Genomic DNA, 22,585 nt, shown 5'->3' on the forward strand with positions numbered 1-22,585 from the left:
GATTGTTGAGCTTTTATTGTTTCCCAAAGTTGGCACAGTTCTGGTCAAACAGAAGTTCAGTTTGTTTAAGGAATTCATTCATTATGGTGAAAAGATTAAACTGGGCCTTTCATTTTACACCTGAAATAAGAAAATTATTAGAAACTACTAGGCTCCATTTTGATTAGAATGGCCCAAAGAATTTATACAAATTCCTACTTAGTAGATATTAGGTTATTTTTCTGAGGAAACATACCTGAAGAAAAATATGCATCTGATTTGGGAGAAGAAAATAATCATAGAAACTTACATATATGGAGGTGGAACACGACCTGCATTCTAAGGAGTCCTGACAATATTTGTGTTGAGAATTTTTAGCAGCAAACATCTCAACTTTGAAAACCGATAAAGCAAAGAACGCAGTGGCTTCCTAAATCAAGTCTGACACTATTGTTACACATAAGAATACCTATTTAATATTAATGAACTTAAAGAGCTATGAGTAATTTTCCAGATTCCAAAGGAGGAAGTGGGATCCTCCTTGGCCTTAGTAAGGAATGGACAGTCACTTTACACTTAACTAAGAGTAGATTTATTTCTCTTCATTCTATCTAATATTTTGGAACTCAGGGACCTGCCACAATAAAAAAATACACCAGGTTATTATAAAGTAACATTTCATATTTTCAATTTCTACTTAAAAGGAAGTAGAATAGCTAAATGTATCTACATGTTAGATACTGTGGTAACATTTTGCTTTAATTACTCAAAGTCTTTAAAGATTTTCATTCTCATTTGTCTAGTTTGATTATGTGCAAGGATTTAAGTAAAAGACTTAAAAGAGTTTAACTAGTCTCTTCCATAAAACATATCTGCAGTTTCCAAATTATCTGTAAGCGGGTAAATGAAAAATGGAACTGAGTCAAAATTGGACATGTTTAATACTGTCATTTATCATCAGTTATCCTAGGATAACTTAAATTCCACCGGTTTCGTACAGTTGTTTACGTATTTTATGACAGTTAAATACACTATGTACTATTGTTGATACAAAAAGTTTGAATACTAGAAAAATGAGATCTCATGTAGCATATACTAGCTAAATTGGAAACCGTAAAACTGAACTGTTAGTGATTCCGTTACAGCTTTGCTAGTAAGTGTTGCAGAGCCATAAAAAACCCCTTTCAAAAAATGGTGACCTTGGTACTAAATATGAAGACGCAGTGCTTTAAATAGGTTTAGTTGTCATATGGGTCAAAATTAGCCTCTATGCAGCTGGGGTCAACCAAGAGGCCACTTTCTCCTTCTCGGGAACCCACCAAACGTCAAAACTGCAGGAGACGGGCTTTTACGTTCTCGTTAACTACTGACACATTATATGTTGGCAAGAGGCCTAAGCAGATGACCTTGGTCCCCAGAAAGCTGGCCCACACTCTCGGGCTACCTCTGCAATGTTTACAAAGGCAGCTCCCGGAGGAAAGGGGTTGGGGTCGGACCTAGTATCCGGAGGCTTCTGCCTGGCCGCGAGGCTGGGGCTATCACAGCCTCTTCCGCGGACTTTCGGAGCAGATTCGTTTCCAGCAAAACCGGAAGCATCCAAGTTCCCGCACGTTCCACAACTGGGTAGAGCAGGAGGGTTCAAGGCATTCCCAGAGTGTACCCCCTTCTTTCTGTCGTGCCATAGCCAGCCGCGGCTCTAAGTAGGTATTGCTCCTTTTCCCCTGTTTCAAGATGGCGATAGAACTTGCTGTACCTCCGACAAGCAGCAGGCAACTTCACCTTCCCAACAGCCCCTGCGCTGGCGACGACGGCAAGCAGGAGGGGGGCGGAGCCCCTAGATGGGCGGGGCACAACGCCGCACCCTCCCTCGCGCGTCCCGGCCCCGCCCCGCGTCCCTTCGTTCCGGCCTGGAGCTCTCGCCAGCCCTGGCGGCGCGCGCTGCCTGCCGGGATACTCGGCCCGCCCAGCTAGTCCTCCCGGCCTGCGCCGCGGCCGCGAGATCCGCGTTTTTCTCAAGATGGTGGCTCTGTGCTCGGGCTGACTGCTTAAGACGACAGAGCCTGAATCCTCTTCGCCAGAATCCTCATCGCCACGCCGCTCTCTTCTGGCTAGCGCACCCCGCTGCCGCGTAGCCATCCGCCAGCCCGGGCGCTTGCCATCTGCCGCCGCCGCCGACTTACGCTTCACCTCTGCCGACCCAGCGCTCACGGCTGCGGGCGGCGGCACCTCTCTCAGCTCCTCCTCGGGGCCGCGCTCGGAGCAGCTCGGAGCTTAGCCGCGGGCAGGCAGGCCTCGCAGACTCCCGGTGTGGACAGGCAGTGGCGGAGCAGCGTCTGGCGACGAGCGCGGGATTTTTTGCGGCCCCGGCGCCACCTTTCCCGGCCAAGGTCTCCGGAGAAGGAAGCGCGGGTCCCGCATGAGCCCCGGCGGTGGCGGCAGCGAAAGGGAACGAGACGGTGGCGGGCGGAGGCGGCGGGCGAGGGCGACGACGACTAGTGAGGCAGCCGCCGCTGCGAGGGCCGCAGCTCAGGCGCGGGGCCGACGACAGGTCAGTGTGGCCTAGGACGGGGCCTGGGCCCGGACGGCCGGGCCGCAGCTCCCTCGTCCCCTCTGTTGCCCGAGCCACCCTTTCGGGCCGGCTCCCTCGAGGGGAGGGACGCCCCACCTTCCCCTGGGTTTGGGTTTGGGGGCGCATGGTCTGGAGGGGGCTGGTGCCAGACGTAGGCTTCTGGTAGCAGCGGCGGCTGCTGCTGTAACTGTCAGCCTGGCTGAGTGCCGGAGGGAGGGTTTGTCGCCGGAGGGGACACGAGCGGGCCCGGGGCGGGGCGGGGCCAGCGGGGCCTCGAGAGTTGGCCCTCCTGGAGCGGGGCTCGCCGAGCCAGCCTAGGCATCAGGCTGGCAAGGGCTGGCCTGAGCCTTCCAAAATGAGCTTTTTCTTAGTGTTCGAGGTTTTGGCCTTGGTGAGGAAATTATTTAGACGTGTGCCTTGGTGGGTTGGGGTTTTGGGGGTGGACTGGTAGAGAGGACGGGCGGAAGAAGTGATAAATCAAGCCCAAGGGTTGCGTTCCCAGATTACTTCTTGGGATTCTGAAATTAAACGAGAGCTGCAGGGTTTGCCAGAGATTCTCTTAAATGCAAACCTGCAAACAGTTAGCCTTTTTTTTTTTTCCTTTCAGTTGAGAAAATGAAAAGGACGCTTTCCTCGTCATGGTGTGGAGGTTTTTGTTGGTAAAGTCAGAATTGAATGTGGCAAATGCTTTAGTCCATAAAATTATTAGAATAATTTTAACATAGACGCTGTTTGATTAAGCTTAGAATCTGTGACAGATAATTTAGGCGGTGAATTTTTTAAACGTTCTATGGGTATGCTAAAATAGAATCATTACAAGTTAGAGATTACATTAAGTGGCTAGGGTGCTGTTGAAAATGTAAACTAAAAACAATATGGGTTTACAGTCCACAGTTACCCTCAGTCAGTCATGAAGAAATATGGATATGACCCATTATTTTGGATCATTCCATTGTGTGCAGTATGGAGGGAAGCAACAAATTATTGCAGAATTTTTGGGGATGAGGAAAGAGGGCTTGAAATGGAAATGACCTAAAGTTTGGAAGTACAGCTATTTAAAAGTTATACTACAGCTATTTAAAAGTTATACGTCAGAGACTGTACGTACCCAATAAGTCTTGTTGAATGAATTGGAAGGGTGTTTACCTCACACCTCTGACTATTTAAAGTACCCTTAAGGCGTTATATTGTAAACCATGTAAAAAAGTTTAGCATTTGGGAAGAGAAAAAGTTTTGTCATGGGATCTATAGTGGAAATGACTGGAATTAATCCTGCTTCTAAATTTGAGCTATTTACATTTTAAGGAAATGTGTGTAATATTAATGATGGTGCTCATAACTCAAATGATGACCAGAAGCCTTTTAAAGAAATTAATAGTCATGACAAAAAGAAGAAATAGCTTCAGGAAAGAATGACTCTACTTAAAAAATTAGAATATAAACTAAGAAAGTCTTATTGTGTCAATAATTATTAACTAGCATTAGTGTGCTAAGCGTGTACATCATCCTCTGGATATTGCCTGGGTTCCTGAGGAGATTAGCTTTATACAGAGATAGAAATTACAGCGTTTTGATTCCTTTTCAGATGTTTTGTCAGCTGTTTTTATTTTATCTCAAATTCTACACTTTATTTTCATGGCTTAAAAAATAAGTAAGGGTACCTAGTAGTCAGAAGAGTAAGGAAGGCATTCTTTTCCCACTTGTCCAGTCCATTTAACAAGATTTATTGGGTACCTACAGTGTCTTTGACATATAACATTTAATCGGTAGTATTTTTTAAACTTGAGATCATTTGTAAATGACCTTTTCCTTCTCCCTTCCAAGGGGGAGGGGGGAACCCTCTCTCCCTTGAAAAAAATCGAATAATTTGCTGTTTCTCTCAATATGTACTCAGTGGAATATCCCAAAACTATGGATCATACCTAAAATTTTCAAGCCAAACAATTGAAATATTTACAAAAGCCTATTTTCTTAAATGATTACTGGTTATTTTCGTCAGTCATGTTGAACACTTTGTTTTAGACCTAACCTTGTATAGATCCAAATCTAGAAGCATTACATTAAATACACATGCAGATGTTAAAAAACTAGTTTTCTGATTTTTATGAGTGAAGGCAAATTTTCAGAAGTGAAATACTTGGGTAAGTCTTAGATGCTCTTTTCATACTCATTCAGGATAACAGTTTTGGCTCATTTTGACAGTCCCCATTCTATTTCCACTGCAAATGTAAAGATAAAATATAAAAGTCAAAGACATTTTGGTATGTATGGTGGAAATAGCTTTGGAATTAGATCCTGCTTTTATTTCTGGCCTTACCTTAGTTGTCTGACCCTTGGCAAATTACTTTATCTTGGTGAGCTACAGTTTTGTCATCTGTAAAATGGGATAGTGAAACTAAGGTTTTTTGGAGGATTAAAGTATGTAGAATGTCTAACATACAGGTATATTTAATAAGTATGCTTGGAAGTCTTCTTGCCAGATTATCCAAATGGTCTCACTCAGTGCACCTCATATGCAGTGGACTCTTATCACATTGTCCTATATGGTGTTTTTTTTTTCTCACTATCTGTGAACTCACTTTTTTAAGAGCAGACTCAGCGTTTACCAGAGAATGGATTAACTAGTTAGCAGTACATCAGTAAATGGTCATCTAACATTTTATTAGTTACCTGTTGTGCTACTATGAGCTGAGCTAGGTGTAGTGGCTACAAAGACAACACTCTTGTCTCTGTTTTGGAAGCTTACAGTGTGACTTTCTTCACATAACACCCTGTTTTGTGAAACCTTATTGTATAATGGTTATTATTACGAATATTCATTCTCCCTTGCCCTTCCAGTCTCAAGGCAGTTATGTAGACTCAACATCTCCTACCCATAGCTGCTATTCTGAAGAATATTGTTTTACCCTTTTCTTTATACAATTGTCTAGCAAATGCCAGATACTTCCTATCTTGGTCCCAGTCCACCACCTAATATTTGGCACACTGTTGCGTGTGTGTGTGTGTAAAATAATACCTTTACTTTGGCAATTGCCTGTAAGTACTCTTAATAATTTTTCTGGGGTGATTATCATTGTCTTCTGGTTATAGATTTACAAATGTTTTAAACCTGAACAGTACTATCCTTGGATTTCAGTTGCCCCATTCATTTTACAAGTGAGGAAATTGAAGTGTAGATCTTTAAAATGGTTTTCTTAAAGTCATCTGGGTAGCAGAGCCAGACCACAGTCTGTGTCTCTGGACTCTTCTTTAGGACTCTGCATATAGTGGCACGTGTTCTCCTACCTGTTTGGAGGAGTGCTTATTTTGCTTTGCGATTATCTACCCACCTCTTTGGGGATAATGTGATTGTTTTCTATATTTATTTAATAGAAGGTAACCATCACAAGATGGCATCACTGGACCTTTATTGACTATAGCAGTTAAGTGCAAGAAATGGGGCTTTTTCTTCCTGGGGCTTTTTCTTCCAATAAAGGAAATCAAGTAAAATTACAGTATATAGAAATAGTGTTTATTTACAAACTTATATCCTAATGTCCAAAACATATGATGTTTGAAATATTTAGATGCTATATATATATTTTTAATGAAATACATAATAAACAACTCTGCCAACTTTGATTTTTGTTTACTCTCAGAAATGTCACCTGTAATGCTTTCATCTAAGTTTTCGTTAACAAGTAAATACCTTTATGGATAAGTGAAAAAGATTCTTAAGTGTAAGGCCTACCTGAGAATGAATAATGCTAGTACTTTTTTAGAATGCTGCTGTTAGCATGAGATTTAGCTGCGGTTATTACTGCTTGAATGTAAGCCTTGTGACTGTGAATTCCCAAAAATTATACATAAAATATTAAGTGCTTGAGAGTGAGCATATTCAATGAGCAATAGCCACCAAGAACCATGGGTATAGAGGAAGGAGCACTAACTCTAGTGTCAGAGATCGTGGGTTCATCCGTATTTCAGCTTCCTAGATGATTATGAGCAGGTCATTTAGCTTTCTAAGTCTTTGTTCTGTTCCTTTTGTTAAATGAATGTGATATTTGCTTTGTCTGTTTCAGAGGATTGTTTTTCAGATGTGATCATTTTTGAAAAAGTGGGTTAGTACTATATAAAGTGACCTTATAACTGGTTTAGTGACTTGCCCAAGAAAACAAATTGGTTAATGGTAGGTAGATGGGATTGGGACCTTGGTGTATTTTCATGCTTTTCTTTATTAACATTTTATTCTTCGTTGACATTTATTAACCTTTTCCATAGAAATATTATTTTGGGAAGTATTTAGTGAGTGAATTTATTTTACATTTGGTAACTACATTTGAAATAAATAATAGATCTTAATAGTTAGTGATGTATTAATCCAAAGTCAAATCTTCTGACCTCTCTTCTCCTGTTAACTTTCATTTGTTATTTGGTAAATGACAAGTGAATCATAAGGTCGACCTGAAAGGAAAATAGGTTTTGGAGACAGAACCTTATTAGATAAGATTATTCCTGAAGTTCAGTTCTAGGAAGTCTGCTGGAGTGTCATAGTAAGATATCACATGTGGATTATAGAAGAGAATCTAAGACTTTATTAATTAAAGTCAGCATCTGTGCTGCAAATAAAATTATGAGGCCCTGAACACTTGTGCAAGTAGGATAAAATCTTCCATAAATGAAATGTTTGGCTGGCCAGTGTGGAGTCTAATGTGGTGACTCTTAACAGCTGAGTGTGTTCTAGAAGTTGATCTTCTGTAACCCATCAGGATTGAGGACAAATACCTTTATATTACAGAAATAAAACGTGTAAGTTTTTTTGACCTCCCTTTGTGTATTTGGCTTGTAGTTCTTTGTTAGGTCTTAATGTGTGCCCATTGTATATATTTTTAGTAATTCACAAATTACGTAGATGGGGGCAGAAGGAAGATGCTGCAGGTGCTTAATTCCACACATGTTCTTTTCACTAGGTGACTTCTGTTTCCTATATTGAAAGGAATGGCTTATCCATTTCAAGCTTCTATTGGACTTGGACCTCAGCAGCCTTCCTCTTGAATACCAGAAGGTAGTTTTAGAATTGTCCTTCTGGACACCATATTAACCCATTTATTTTTATATTGTTTGTGGTGCAGAATAAATTTTGAAATTTTCCTCCCAAATTTAATGTGGAGCCTTTACAGAAAGTAATAGTAATATAACAACCATGTGTGTACCATTCAGTACAATTTGTTGTATTTTGTCACTTCCTTGCACTATTTAGCTTCCTCTCTAAAGCTGATGTTCTCTGTTTTCTTCTCAGATAATACTCCTAGCACTGCAGATACCACTACAGGAAGTTCTTGATACTGCCAACAAATACTTCCCTGTCTTTTATCAGATGTAAAGCATAATCTTCTTCTTTGGAAGGGAAAGGATAAAATGCCCAGCAGTGTTTTCTGTATAAAACAAATGGGTCATAGGTAGAAATACTGGTTATTTCCTGCTTATTAATGATCTTAGTACTTTTTTTTAGGACTCCTATTTGTTGTGCCTCTGTGTGTTTGTACATGCAAATATTGATAACTCTACAGCATGCCATAAATAAGAATATTAAATGTTTACTTTATTTAAAGGTTTTGTTTTGGGAATTAAAAAATACATACCTTTTGAGCACCTATTGCATGTGACCTGTATGCTAGTTGATAAATCCTTTTTCACACAAAGATTAATTGGGTGACATTTTCCTTTTCTAGTTTTCTGAAATGATTGAGCAGTGTGTCATATTCCATGATGGTGATTGAAACTATGCTATTTAAGATAATCAGAAGTTAAAGCTACTAGGAAATGAAAGTTTCCCTAATTACTTAATCTGCTTCATTCAAATTCAATTTACTAAATATTTTGCTATGTTTATAACATACTGTTATACATTGTATGTTTATGTCTCCTCAAAATTCTTATGTTGGTATCCTAATGCCTAATGTGATTGTATTAGATTGGGGCCCTTGGAAGGTGATAAGCTTATGACACGAGAGCCCTTGTGAATGGGATTGTAATTATAATGGATATATAGTACCCTTAAAAAGGACCCTAGAGAGCTCCCTCACCTCTTTTGCCTTGTGAGGATCTAGCCAGCAGACAGCTGTCTCTGAACCAGCAAGCTAATTCTTGCCAGACACTGAGTATGCCATCACTTTAATTTTGGACTTCTAGAGTCCAGAACTGTGAGAAATAAATCAGTTGTTTATAAGCCACCCAGTCTATGGTATTTTGTTATAACAGCCTAAATGGACTAGGACACATAATGAACATATTTATAAAAAAGAAAGAAAATAGAAAAATAAATGGATAAAGTTTGATAGCTAAGGTAGGGATACACTGTGCTTGAAAGAAATGGAAGTGCTCCTTGAAAGTTGAAATGAAAACACTTTAGTACAATAGAAAAATTGAGCTACCTTTAGCCTTTTACACACAAAACTAGATTCTACATTTCAAATCATAATGTATATTTCTTTTTTTTGTACCTCTTTAATCTCCTTCACCCCTTATTTCACTATCCCCCCACCACACTTCCCTGTTTTGCAAGCTCCAATCTGTTCTCTTGTGTTCATTAGTCTATTTTTGTGTTGTTTCTTCATTTGTTTTTTTAAAGTTCTGCATTTAAGTGCAATGATACAGCATTTGATTTTCTCTATTTGATTTATGTCACTTAATATCTCCTAGGTCCTTCCGTGTTGCAAATAGCAGATTTAATTCTTTTTTATGGCCTGAATAATATTCTATTGCATATATATACTTCATCTTTGTTCATTCATCTATTAATGGACACTTAGGTTGCTTCCGTATCTTGGCTATTGTAAATAATGCTGCAGTGAACATAGGAGTGCATGTATCTTTTCCAACTAATGATTTTATTTTCTTTGGGTAAATGCCCAGAAGTGGAATCACTGGTTTGTATGGTTTTTCTATTTTTAGTTTTTGAGAATCTTCCATACTATTTTCCATAGTGACTGTACCAGTTTACATTCCCACCAGCAGTATATGAGAGTTTCCTTTTCTCTATATCCTCACCAACTTACTTCTTGTTTTTTATTGATACTAGCCATTCTGACTGCTGTGAGGTGATATCTAATTGTGGTTTTGATTTTCATTTCCTTGATAGTGATCTTTTCATCTTTTGATAGCATCTTTTCATTTGTCTGTTGGCTCTCTGTGTGGATTCTTTAGGAAAATGTATATTCAGGTCCTCTGCCCATTTTTAAATTGGATCAACACAACAAGTGCTGAGTTGTATGAGTGTTTTTTTTTTCTTTTTTCTTTTTAGATATTAGCTTCTTATTGGATATATCATTTCCTTATTGGATATGCCTTCTCCCGTTTCAGTAGGTTGTCTTTTTGTTTTGTTGATGGTTTCTCTTGCTGTGCAGAAACTTTTCCACTTGATGTACTCCCACTTTTTCCTTTTGTTTCTCCTGCCTGGGGAGATATATCCAGAAAAACACTACTAATACCAGTGTTCAGGGGTTTATTGCCTATCTATTTTTTTAGGAGTTTTATTGTTTCATGTCTTGTATTCAAGTCTTTAATCCACTTTGAGTTTACTTTTGTATATGGTGTTAAGACAGTGATTCAGTTTCATTCTTTTGCATGTAGCTGTCCAGTTTTCCCAACACCTTTTATTGAAGAGACTGTCTTTTCCCCATTGTATGGTGTCTCCTCCTTTATTATAGATTAATTGGCCATGTAAGCATGGGTTTATTTCTGGGTATGCTCTTCTGTTCCATTGATCTTTTTGTCCATTTTTGTGCCAGAACCATACTGTTTTGATTGCTGTAGCTTTGTAGTAGTTTGAAATTAGAATGTGTGATACCTCCAGCATTTTTGTTTTCCTGAAAATTGCTCTGCATATTCAGGGTATTTTCTACAGATTGGATGTAATCCCTATCAAAATACCAACGACATTTTTTCACAAAACTAGAGCCTATAATCCTAAGATTGTTATGGAATCACAAAAGACCCTCAGATTTTCCATACAGATTACATTGAATCCCCAGATTGTTTTAGTTAGTATGGCCATTTAAAGAAGATATTAATTCTTCCTATCCATGAGCATGGAATATCTTTCCATTTGTTTGTGTCATTTTCAGTGTCCTTTGTTACTCTCTCAAGAGTTTTCAGAGTACAAGTCTTTCACCTCTGTGGTTAAATTTATTCAAAGGTATTTTATTTTTCTGATGCAATTGTAAATGGTATTGTTAATTTCTCTTTCTGCTTGTTCATTATTTATATTTAGAAATTCAACAGATTTCTGGTTATTGATTTTATTGATTTTGTATCCTGTGGCATAACTGAATTTATTTATTCTAATATGTTTTGTAGAGTCTTTAAGGTTTTCTATATATAGCATGTCATTTACAGATAGTGACAATTTTCTTCTTCCTGATTTCCTTAAATTTAATTATTGCCCAGTGTACTGTATTTCAAATCAGCTTCAAAATGACAAAGTAAAATCTTATGGTCTCACTTAACTCAGTGGGAAATTATTCTACCTCTTCCTCTCCACCCTCTCCCTCCCCCTAGCATTTCTTTTCCATCTTTTAGGCTAGCTGAAAGATGGTGGTGGGGAGGGGTGAACTTAGATGGATCTCTATTGGAGAATAAGTAGGTTACTTACCTCAACTGAAATTAAATAATGTCTACTCCTAAACATTTTCTGTCTCACTTTTTTTCATGTACAGTTTTAGGTATTTGTAAATGCTGAATGAATGAACCACTTTCTCGTTAGTTCAGGACTACTATTAGATAATCTGCTGTGGGCTGCTATCTAAGAATATTAAGTATGATCAGGAACAATCCTCTGGGCTTCAGAACTTTAAGTAGAGCTAGGACTAGGGGTCAGCCAGGACAGTAGGTGAAAGATCTACTACAGCCCCACTTTGCTGCCTCTCCTCTGCCTGTGCTAAATGTAACAAAACATTCTTAGGAGGGGTTCTCCATATTTCTAGCTGACACCTGGTTTTGAGAAATTGGGACTGGTCACTGTAGCCTTGCAGGGTTCTCTAAGGCAGTCAAGATTTACTTCCCTCAGTGCTATTTTAGATGCTTAGTATGTTTAAAATTGCCATAACTACAAAATGTATTTATTTTATATTATTAATTCTGCTGTCTTTCCTTAGTCCTTTTATAAAGTAAGTTGGTTAGAGTACATCTCCAAGGTAATTGTCAGCTTGGATATTATATGCTCATTTTTTTCTTTTTAAAATATATGTGTATATTTTAATTATAAAATATTTAAAACATACAGTAAATAATACAGCAAATACTCATTTTTATGTACCACCTTGAACTATACATTATGCCAGTTTTGATCCTTTGGACAATAAATGCAGTCTTACATATTCACTTGGAGTAATGTCAGTACCCCTTCCTCCCGAGTCTTGTTTCTCTCTTTACCCAAGGTTATAACTACTCTGAGGTTGAGTATATTTCATATCCTTGTTTATACTTGTACTGTACATGTATGCATGTGCCCATAAGTGATATATATATATATATATATATATATATATATATAGTGTTGGTTTTTGGGTTTTAAGTTTTTTACAAAATGGTACTATATTATATCTTTTATCAGCTTGCCTTTTTTTTAACTCAGTGTTTTTTGAAATATATTTGTTGATGCATATAGCTCTAGTTTATTCAGTTTAACTGCTGTATAATACTCCATTGCATGGATATACAAAATGTATGTGTCCCACTATTGATGGATATTTTGAGTTGTTTCCTTTTCTGCTATTATAAATAATGTTGCAGTGATCATTTTTACACATTTCTTTGTGCAGGTGTTTGTGAAGATTCATAGAAATGAAATTGCTGGAGAATAGATTTGTCAGTATCCAACTTTACTAGATACGGCAAAATTCTTCTCTAAAATGGTTATGTCAGTAGATGCACTACCAGCAGTATATGGTATCTTTTTCTTCCATCTTAGCCTGTACTTGGCATTGTCAGATTTAAAAACTTTTTGCTAACTTAATGGATTTGAGATGCTATCTCATGTTAATTTGTATTTCCTTGATTATTAATTCTGGGTGGTGGATAAGTGGGTATGAATTTTATTTTGTATATGTTTTAAATGTTTCCTAAATTGATGTCTTAACATTTAAAAAAGGTGACACCATCATACAACATTTATGTTGCCGAGAACCTTGGAGATCATGTTATCCAGCCTTCTTTAGAATGCAGCCAGGAACATTATCAGAACAAGAATAAAATATAAAATATTATAAAATATAATATATATATATATTTATATAGACACACACACATGTGAACATATTTTTATTATACTGCTTATTGCTGATTGTGGTATTCTCTTGGGATACAGGATATCAATTTTCAATATCAAAATCACGAGTCTTTTTCCTTTATGAGTTGTTTTTTTGTTTAAGAAATCTTATTTTTGTTGAGAGGTTTATGTTGTTACTTGTTTTTTTTGCATTTAGGCCTACCTGGGAGGGAGTTAGGAATCTGTCTATATATGTGAAAAGCTAGTTATCCCAACATAAAGTATTGAATTATTTTCTCATTAACTTTTGTTTATGTCACCTGTATCATTTGCTACATTTGGATTTGATTTTTTTTTTTATTCTTTCCCTTTTTTGTGTACTTAAAAAAAAGCTGTGAGTACTACATTGTTTTATTATAAATTGCTTTATATTAAGCTTTGAAATCTGGGAGCAAAAGCCTCCTCCTTCATTCATTTTCAGAATTTTCTTGACTCTTCTGTGACTTTAATTTTCCGAAATAACTTAAAACCAATTTATTAGGTTTCTTTTGAGGCTCTTGAAATTGCATAGAATATAGATTGCCTTGAGAATTGACATAAATCTTGCCATTTACTTAGTTCGTATATGTCTTGCAGTTTTTTTCCTAAATGCCTTTTACACATATTTTATTAAATTTATTCCTGGATATTTGATAATTTTTTTTGCATTATAAATAACATCTTTTTTCTATTATGTGATCATTGCTGGCATTGATTGATTCTGTATCTAACTTGGGTGAACTCCATCAGTTTTAATAGTTTGTAATTCTTATGGATAATTCAGTTTTTTCAAATGATCTTTTAAAAATACAAGTTTAACCTTGTTACTTTATATTTAAAATTCTTCTCTGCTTCCTGTTGCTTTTAGATTAAATTCAGAATCCTTCATTGGTGTATAAGATCCGATATGAGCTGGATTCTGTCTCCTCTGCCTTCCCTTTCTTCACACCACTTTGCTTAGAACCTTCTAACGATACTGGCTTTTCATTTTTTTGAGCTATTCAACATCTTGTGCCAAATCCTGTGCCAGTGCATTTCAGTTTGCCTGGAACATAGTTAGCCAACAAATTATATCCCTCCTTTAGTGATAAGTCTAAATATTACTGAGGGAAGCTTCCTTGGGTGTCTCCTTGTGCTCACTGGTTTTAGGGTTTCCCTGTATTATACTGTCATTAAATCCTGCTTTCCCTGAGTAAGTGCTTATCTCCACTGAAATTAAATAATCTCTTTAGTACTTTCTCATAGAAGATTCTGTGAAAAAAGTAGATCTTTGTAGTCTCTTTTTTCTTGTAATGTGCTCTTTTAGGCATTTGTGCATGCTGGATGAATGAAAGTTCATATAATTATCAGTATTGCATTTTTATTTTCCAGTTAGAAATACTGCTCCAGTTGATAACTGCTCAAAAGAAAATTTCTAATTAGGCTACACTAAAGTATTTTACTAGACTTTAATAGAAGAGTAAGTGTCCTCAGTGTTTTAATATTTATGTCCTTAAGTATGGATGGTTTTTAGAACAAGTTTTGTCTCCTAACAGATGGCAGTCTAGTTCAGTTAAAATTATATGTAAATTTTCTTAAAAGCATTTTGAAGTTAAGTTAGAATCCAGTGGTCTTTTCTTATCCTTAAATCAGATTTTATTTTATCAGTTCAGATACTATATTTGATAGGTAGGTGAAACGTAGTAAGTTAAACCTGAAAATTTGTGTCATGATTATTTCAAGGAAAAACCCATTTGCCTTTAGTTCTTTCAGTATATTGCTTTACAAGTCTCTTCTTTGTGCATATAACATGCTGAAAGCTAGCATAATTTTAGATTAGGTACTATATAAGAGTGAATTCAAATTAACAATGGTGCAAAAAGAGCCTGGGGGAAAATTTTACAATAATAAATCATTAGGATTATGTGGCACATTTGCTTCTGTTTTCAGATTTCTTGTGCATACACACCTGGGAGTGAACCTGCCAGGTTATAGCATAATTGATTAACATTTTGAGGAACTGCCAAACTCTTCCAAAGTAGCTGTACCATCTTACAATTGCATCACAGATGTATGAAGATTCTTATTTCACTACTTTCTTGCCAAAACATACTGTTTGTCCCATTTGTTTTAGTCATTCTCGTGGGTGTGAAGGTTCCTCTTTGTGGTTTTGATTTGCATTTGCTTAATGACTTAATGATGAGTATCATTTTGTGTGCCAGTTGGCCATCTTTGGAGAAGATCTATTCAGATCCTTTGTTACTTTTTAATTGGGTCATGTTTCTTTTTATTGTTGGGTTTTAAGTGTTCTTTATATGTCCAGGATACAGGTCCCTATCAGATATATGATTTCCAAGTTATTTTCCCTCTTTCTGTAGGTTGTCTTTTCACCTTCATAATTGTTTCCTTTGAAGCACCCAAGTTTTACATTTTGGTGGGGTCCAATTTATCTATTTTTCTTTTGTTGCCTTTGGTGTCTCACCTAAGAAACCATTGCCTAATCCAAAGGGATAAAGATTTATACCTTTTTTCTTCTAAAAGTCTTTGGTCGTTTTAGCTCTTTTATTTAGGTCTGTCATCTTTTCTGAGTTAAATTTTACATATACTGTGATGTGAGGTAGGGATCCAACTTTATTCTTTTACATGTGGATATATCCAGTTGTGTCAGCACCATATGTTGACTGTTCTTTCCACTGAATTGTCTTGACACCCTTGTTGAAAATATATTGACCATAAATGTAAGAACTTACTTCTGGACTCTCAGTTCTCTTCAGGTGATCTGTAAGTCTGTTCTTCAGCCATTAACACACATTCTTGATTACTGTAGATTTACTGTAAGTTTTGAAATTGGGAATGGGAATATTCACACTTTGTTCTTTTTTAATACTGTTTTGGATGTTTAGATTTCTTGAGTTTCTGTGTGAATTTTAGGGTTAGTATGTCAGTTTCTGCAAAAAGTGCAACTGGGATTTTGATAGAGTTTGTGTTGAATCTGTAGATCTTTTTGAGGAATATTACCACTTAAAATCTTTTGTTCCATGAACATGGGATGTCTTTCGATTTATTTAATTTTTTTGTGTGTGTTTTGTAGTTTTCAGTGTAGAGGTCTTTTATTCAAAGGAAATATGTTTCATTAAGTATGTTTTTAAGAATTTTATTCTTTTTGATGTTACTGTTAATGGAATTCTGTTTTAATTTCATTTTCAGATATTTCATTACTTGTCTTTAGATATTTGTCCTGAACTTGTATTTTGCACAACTTATTTTTTTCTCTTAATGATATGTTACAAAATCTGTGCAAATGACTGCATGGGCATATTGAGCGCCCGCTGCGTCATAGGTATTTTTGTAGGTGCTAATGGAGACAACTACAAAAACCTGCCCAAATTCTTGTTTTCATGGAACTTAAATTTAGTAGGGGAAGAGAGGTCATAAGACATGTAAAATGTTGCATAGTACTTTTAAGGAGAATTAAATTAGTAAGGGACTTGGGATATAAAGTGTCTGGGGTAGAGGGGATGAATGCAAATTTTAGATGGCCAGAGAAAAATCTCACTCAAAGGGTAACTTGAGTAAAGAACTGAAGATGAGAAAGCTAGTGATGTGGATTTCTGAAGGAAGAGCATTTCAGGCAAAGGGTGTAGTGAATATGGAAAGTCTGAAGGGGGAGAGTGATGTGTTTGAGGAAGAATGAGGTGGCCATTGTGGATTTAGAAAAATAGATGACCAGAAATAGAGTCAGAGAGATAATGTAGGGCATAGATCATGTGGTTATAAGGAGTTTGAGTAAGATGGGAAACCATTGAAAATTTTGAGCGCAGGTTGTAAAAAGGTGTGACTCTTGTTTGAGCAAAATCACTCTCACTGCCATGTTGAAAAAATAGACTGAAAGAGGACAAGGGCAGAAGGGTTGATCAGAGTGTGTGTGTGTGTGTGTGTGTGTGTGTGTGTGTGTGTACTGTTGCACATAGGAGTCGGTAGGAGTCGGTAGTAAAACAGTTGTACATGTGAAATAAAAGTACGGAAATATGACATTGAGTTTTTGGCCACAGCAACTGAGAGAATGGAGTTGATTATTTATTTTTAATTACTACATTAAATCTATGCATCACATGCCCATCTAAGAGTTTTACCTTACAAAGTTGGAGAAAAAAGAGGGGGAGTGGTGGGGGGAGGAAAAGAATGTTAAATGTGGGAAATTAAGACTTAGTGATATGTCCTGGAGTAAATTTGAGAATGGAAGATTGTAAATCTTAAGACTTACCAGTCTTTAGAACTGACCTAGGAACTAAATCAGAGATCATAATATATTATAAAACTATTGGGGAATTTAGGTTGTTTTCCATTTTTGTGGTTACAAATAAAGATACTTCTTATTTCTGTAAGTAGATTTCTACAAATATACTTAGACCATGAGGCTATGTCAGTTAAAATATTTGATACTGCATTTTCTTTAAAAAAGGTTTTTTAGCCAGTTTCAATCCCAACATACTGTATTAGACCGCTTATTTACCTCACTGCTTATTTTTTTAATGTATATATAAAATCTTTTTGATTTATTAGATTGTTTATAGGTAGCTTTATGAAATTGCCTGGGTTTTGGGGAGTTCATTTTCTGTTATGTTATTAGTTTTGTTCCTACTAATTTATAGGCACTCTATATATCATTATTTAATTCTTTATTACAATTTGCAAATATTGTCTCATCATTTATTTATCTTTTAGCTTCATAGTATCTAGTCATCTAGTGAAATTGTTAAATTTGACATAGGTAAATTGTCTTATGACTTGAGTTTCAGCATTCTTTTGAAGATGACATAAAAATAAATTCTTGTATTTTCTTTTATTACTTTTATGAGGTTATTTATAGATTTATATTTGAGTACATCCAGCATATTTTGGGATACAGTATGATTGAGTTTCAGATCTGGGTTGTATTTGATTTATTTTTAGATACGGTATGAAACTATCTACCTTTTATTTTTTTCCGTTTGGGTAGCCACAGTGGAAAATTCTCTATACCCACTGATTTAAAATGCCACTTTTTTACATATTTAGTTTTCATAAACTAAAAATTCAGGCTTATTGAAGTATAACTTACATCCAATAAAGGGCACTTAATTTTAAATTAAGTGTTGTTTAATGTATTTTGATGCATACATACAGTATAATTACCACCACAATCAAGATAGAGAACATTTGCATTACCCCCCACTGGCCAACCTTCCCAAACCAGTCCCCAAACTCCTTAATGTCCCTTTGTAGTAATTTCTGCCTCTTGGTTCCAGACAACCATTGATCTGCTTATTAGTTTTGCTTCTTCTAGAATTACGTATAAATGGAATCATAATGTAGTATATACTCTTTTTTTGGTTTGTTCATGTAGCATGTGTTTGAGATTCCTCTAGTTTGTGTTCATTACAATTTTTTTTAATACTGTATGTCTGTGAAGTTCAGTAGATTTTTTCCAGTTTTAGGCTGTGAATAAAGATACTCTTTGCATATGTGTCTCTGTGGTGAACATGTTTTTATTTCTTCAGGGTAAATGCCTTAAATTGGAATTACTAGGTCACATGGTAAGTTTGTATGTTTAAGTTTAAAAGGAACTGTTTTACAAATGGTTGTCCCATTTTGCATCCCCACCAGCATTGTATGAAAGTTCCAGTTCTTCCAAGTCTGTGTCAGCATTTGATACTCTGTATTGGCAGACATTCTAATGGGTGTATAATGGTATCCCATTACAGTTTCTTTTTCTTTCACTGTAGAAAAAAAATATTTAACAAAACTTAGAATTTTAACCATTTTTAAGTGCATACTTCAGTGGCATAAAGTAATTCACATTGTTGTGTGATCATCACTCTTACTCATGTCTGGAACTTTTTCTTCATCCCAAACTAAAACTGTATCCATTAAACAGCAAACTTCCATTATCTTTCCCCTCCCTCCACCCCTGGTAACCACTATTCTAGTTTTTGTCTCACTGAATTTGGCTGTTGTAGGTACTTATATAAGTAGAATCATATGGTATTTGCCCTTTTGCTTCTGGCTTATTACACTCAGCATAATGTCCTCAAGATTCATGAAAGTCATAGCTTATATCAGAATTTATTTACTTTTTAAGGCTGAGTAATATTCCATTGTGTGTAAAAATACCACATTCTGTTTAACCATTCACTGATGCACACATGGGTTACCTCCTTTTGGCTGTTGTGAATAATGTTAATGAATGTGAATGTGGGTGTGCAAATATCTCAAGTCCCCTGTTTCATTTCTTTTCGGTATATACCTAGGAATGGAATTGCTGAGTCATATGGTAATTCTGCGTTCTATTTTTTTAAGGAACAACATACCATTTCCTGTTGTGGCTGTACCATTTTACATTCCCATCAGGAATGCACAAGGGTCCTAGTTTCTCCTCATCCTTGCTAGCACTTGCTATTTTATTTATCTGTAAAAAATAATTGCCATACTAATGGGTGTGAAGTGTCACTTTTAATTTACATTTCCTTGATGATTAATGACGAGAAGTTTTCATGTGTTTATTGGCCTTATGTATACAGGCAAACCTCTTTTTATTGTACTTTGTTTTGTGGCACTTAACAGATACTGTGTTTTTTACAAATTGAAGGTTTTTGTGTCAACTCTGTATTGAGCAAGTATCAGCTCCATTTTTTTAAGAGCATTCGTGTCCCTGTGTCATATTTTGGTAATTACAATATTTCAGACATCATTATTATATTTTTTACAGTAATCTGTGATTAGTGCTTGTAACTTCCAGAAAGTGCATTTTTTTCTTCTTACATATGATAGTATTACACATTTAATACACTACAGTATTGGGTAAATATAACTTTAACATGCATTGAAAAACCAAAAAATTCTTTGAGTTGCTTTATTGTGGTAGACTGAAACTGAGCCGGCAGTATCTCTAAGGTATCCCTGTATCTTCTTTTGTGAACATCCAGATATTCTGTGCATTCTTTTTCTGTTCAGTTTACACGTCCTTTGTTAGATATGTATTTCTGATGTATCATTACTGACTTTTTGGCTACTTACTGATTAAGAAAAGAATGTTGAGATCTTCAGCTGTAATTGTGAACTTGCTATCAATTCTTTCAGTTCTGTCCATTTTTGCTTCACGCATTTTGAAGCTCTGCTATTAGATACATTCACATTTAGGACTGTTATATCTCCTTAGTGCAGTGATTTATCATTATCACTTTAGCATGGAATTTTTGTGACCTAGCACTGTTGATCTCTGGCAGTGTTCCTTGTCCTAAAAGTCTTTGTATCATTTTAGTGTAGCCACTCCTCTTCTTATGATTTGTGTTTGTGTATTATATCTTTTGCTATCTCTTTACTTTCAGTTTATCTGTCATTATATTTAATATGTCTATTTTAGACAGTGTATAGCTGCATCCTGCTCTTTGATTTTTCAATGTTTCCTTTTTAATTTGAGTGTTCAGTCCATTTACATTTATTGTAATTGTCAACATGGTTAGGTTTAATACTAAAAACATTTGTTTTCTGTTTGTCCCCTCTATATTCCTTTTTTTTCTTCCTTTCCTGCTTTCTTTGGATTGAGCATTGTTTTAGTAGTCTGTTTTATCTCTACTATTAGTTTACCTCTGTTCTTTTTTCAGTGGTGGTGCAAGTATTTATAATATGCACATTAACGTATCTCAGTCTACCTTCAAAAATATACTTTTTGAGTATAGTGAATTCTAGAACAGTATAAATTAATTTACCCTCGTTCATCCTTTTTGCTGTTGTAGTTTTACACTTTACCTTTAAGTTACAAATTCACAGTAAAATTTGTAATTATTTCTTTAAATGGTCAGTTTCGTAAAGAAATTTAAAGATCAAAAACAACATATTTTGATATTTATACTCTTAATTGTCATTTTCATTTCTTGTAGATTTGTGTAGATCTTGCTTGATAATGGCTGGATTCTAAGAGTGAATCTCTCAAGAGAGCAAGACAAAAATGCATGGAATTTTTATGACCTAGCATTAAAAGTCAAAATCACATATTTCCACCATAATTTCTTGACTGAAATAGTGACAAAGCCAGTCAACTTGAATGAGAAGATTCATCATATACCCACCACCTGATGGCAGAATGCTAATGTTCCCTTGTAAGAAGAGTATTGCAGTGGCCATCTTTGGAAAATATAATCTGCCATAGACATGTATCTCGGAGGTACGGGTTCAGTACCAGACCACCATAATACGTGAATATTGCAATGGAGTGGGTCAAATGAATTTTTTGGTTTCCCAGTGCATATAAAAGTTAAGTTTACCCTATACTGTAACCTGTTAAGTTTGCATTATGTCTAAAAAAAAAAAGTACATACCTCAATTTAAAATACTTTATTGCTAAAAATGCTAATCATCATCCGAGCTTTCATCAAGACATTTTTACTGATGGAAGGTCTTCCCTTGATGTTGACAGCTGCTGACTGATCAACAGTGGTTGCTAAAGGTTGGAGTGGCTGTGGCAATTTCTTAAAATAACACAGCAATGAAGTTTACTGCATTGATTGCCTCTTCCTTTCACAATGCTGTTTGATAGCATTTTACCCACAGTAGAACTTCTTTCAAAATTGGAGTCAAAGCTACTGCTTTATCAACTAAGCGTGTGTAATATTCTAAATCCTTTGTTGTCACTTCAACAGTCTTCACACCATCTTCACCAGGAGTAGATTCCATGTTGAGAAACCACTTTCTTTACTCATCCACAAGCAGTAACTCCTCACCCGTTTCAAATGTTATCACGAGATTATAGCAGTTCAGTCACATCCTCAGCCTGCACTCCTAATTCCAGTTCTCTTGCTGTTTGCACCACATCTGCAGTTACTCCCTTCATGCAAGTCTTGAACCCCTCCAAGTCATCCATGGGGTTTGGAATCAACTTCTCCCAAACTCCTGCTAATGTTGATAGTTTGATGTCTTCCCACGAATCATGAATCAGTGTTCTTTAATGGCACCTAGAATGGTGAATCCTTCCCAAAAGGCTTTCAATTTACCTTGCCCAGAGCCATTAGAGGAATCACTATGTATTGCAATTATAGCCTTAAGGAATATATTCTGCAAATAAAAAGACTTGAAAGTTGAAATTCCTTCCTTGATCCATGGGCTGCAGAATGGATGTTGTGTTAGCAGGCATGAAAACAACATTCATTCTGTTGTGTGTCTCCATCAGAGCTCTTGGGTGGCCAGGTGCGTTGTCAGCAAGCAGTAGGATTTGGAAGGAATCTTTTTATGAGCAGTCGGTCTTAATAATAGGCTCAGCATATTCAGTAAACCATGTTGTAAAGAGATGTGCTGCCATCCAGGCTTTGTTGTTCCGTTTATAGAGCACACACACAGTAGATTCAGCATAATTCTTAAAGATCCTAGGATTTTTCAGAGTGGTCCATGAGCACTGGCTTCAACTTGAAGTCTCCAGCTGCACGTGTCAGTCCCTAAAAAGCATCAGCCTGTCCTTTGAAGCTCTGAACCCTTGAGCCAGGCACTGACTTCTCTTGAACTGTGAAAGTCCTAGATGGTCTCTTCTTCCAATAGAGGGCTGGTTTGTCTACACTGAAAATCTGTTGTTCAGGGTAGACACCTTGTTTAATGACCTTAGCTCGATCTTCTGAGTAACTCACTGCAGCTTCTACACCAGCACTTGCTGCTTCACCTGCACTTTTATGTTGTGGGGATGGCTTCTCTCCTTAAATCTCGTGAACCCACCTCTGCCTGCCAGCTTCCAACTTTTCCTCTGCAGA

At 36.4% G+C, this 22,585-nt stretch overlaps 1 protein-coding gene across 5 annotated transcripts in view; it reads left to right on the top strand.

Moving 5' to 3' along the window:
* Positions 1 to 1,963: 1,963 nt before the first annotated feature.
* The window catches only part of UBE3A (ubiquitin protein ligase E3A), a 108,307-nt gene continuing 87,685 nt past the window's right edge, over positions 1,964 to 22,585 (top strand). For 4 of the 5 annotated variants that reach the window (XM_036878749.2, XM_057494747.1, XM_036878748.2 and 1 more), the window contains exon 1: positions 1,965 to 2,527. The gene's annotated coding sequence lies outside the window, so the exon portion shown is untranslated. Of the gene's footprint in view, positions 2,528 to 22,585 lie in introns of all 5 variants that reach the window. The other variant, XM_036878751.2, reaches the window with a different exon arrangement.

This window comes from Manis pentadactyla, chromosome 18 (assembly GCF_030020395.1).
Source record: "Manis pentadactyla isolate mManPen7 chromosome 18, mManPen7.hap1, whole genome shotgun sequence".
NCBI classification, from domain to species: Eukaryota; Metazoa; Chordata; class Mammalia; order Pholidota; family Manidae; genus Manis; species Manis pentadactyla.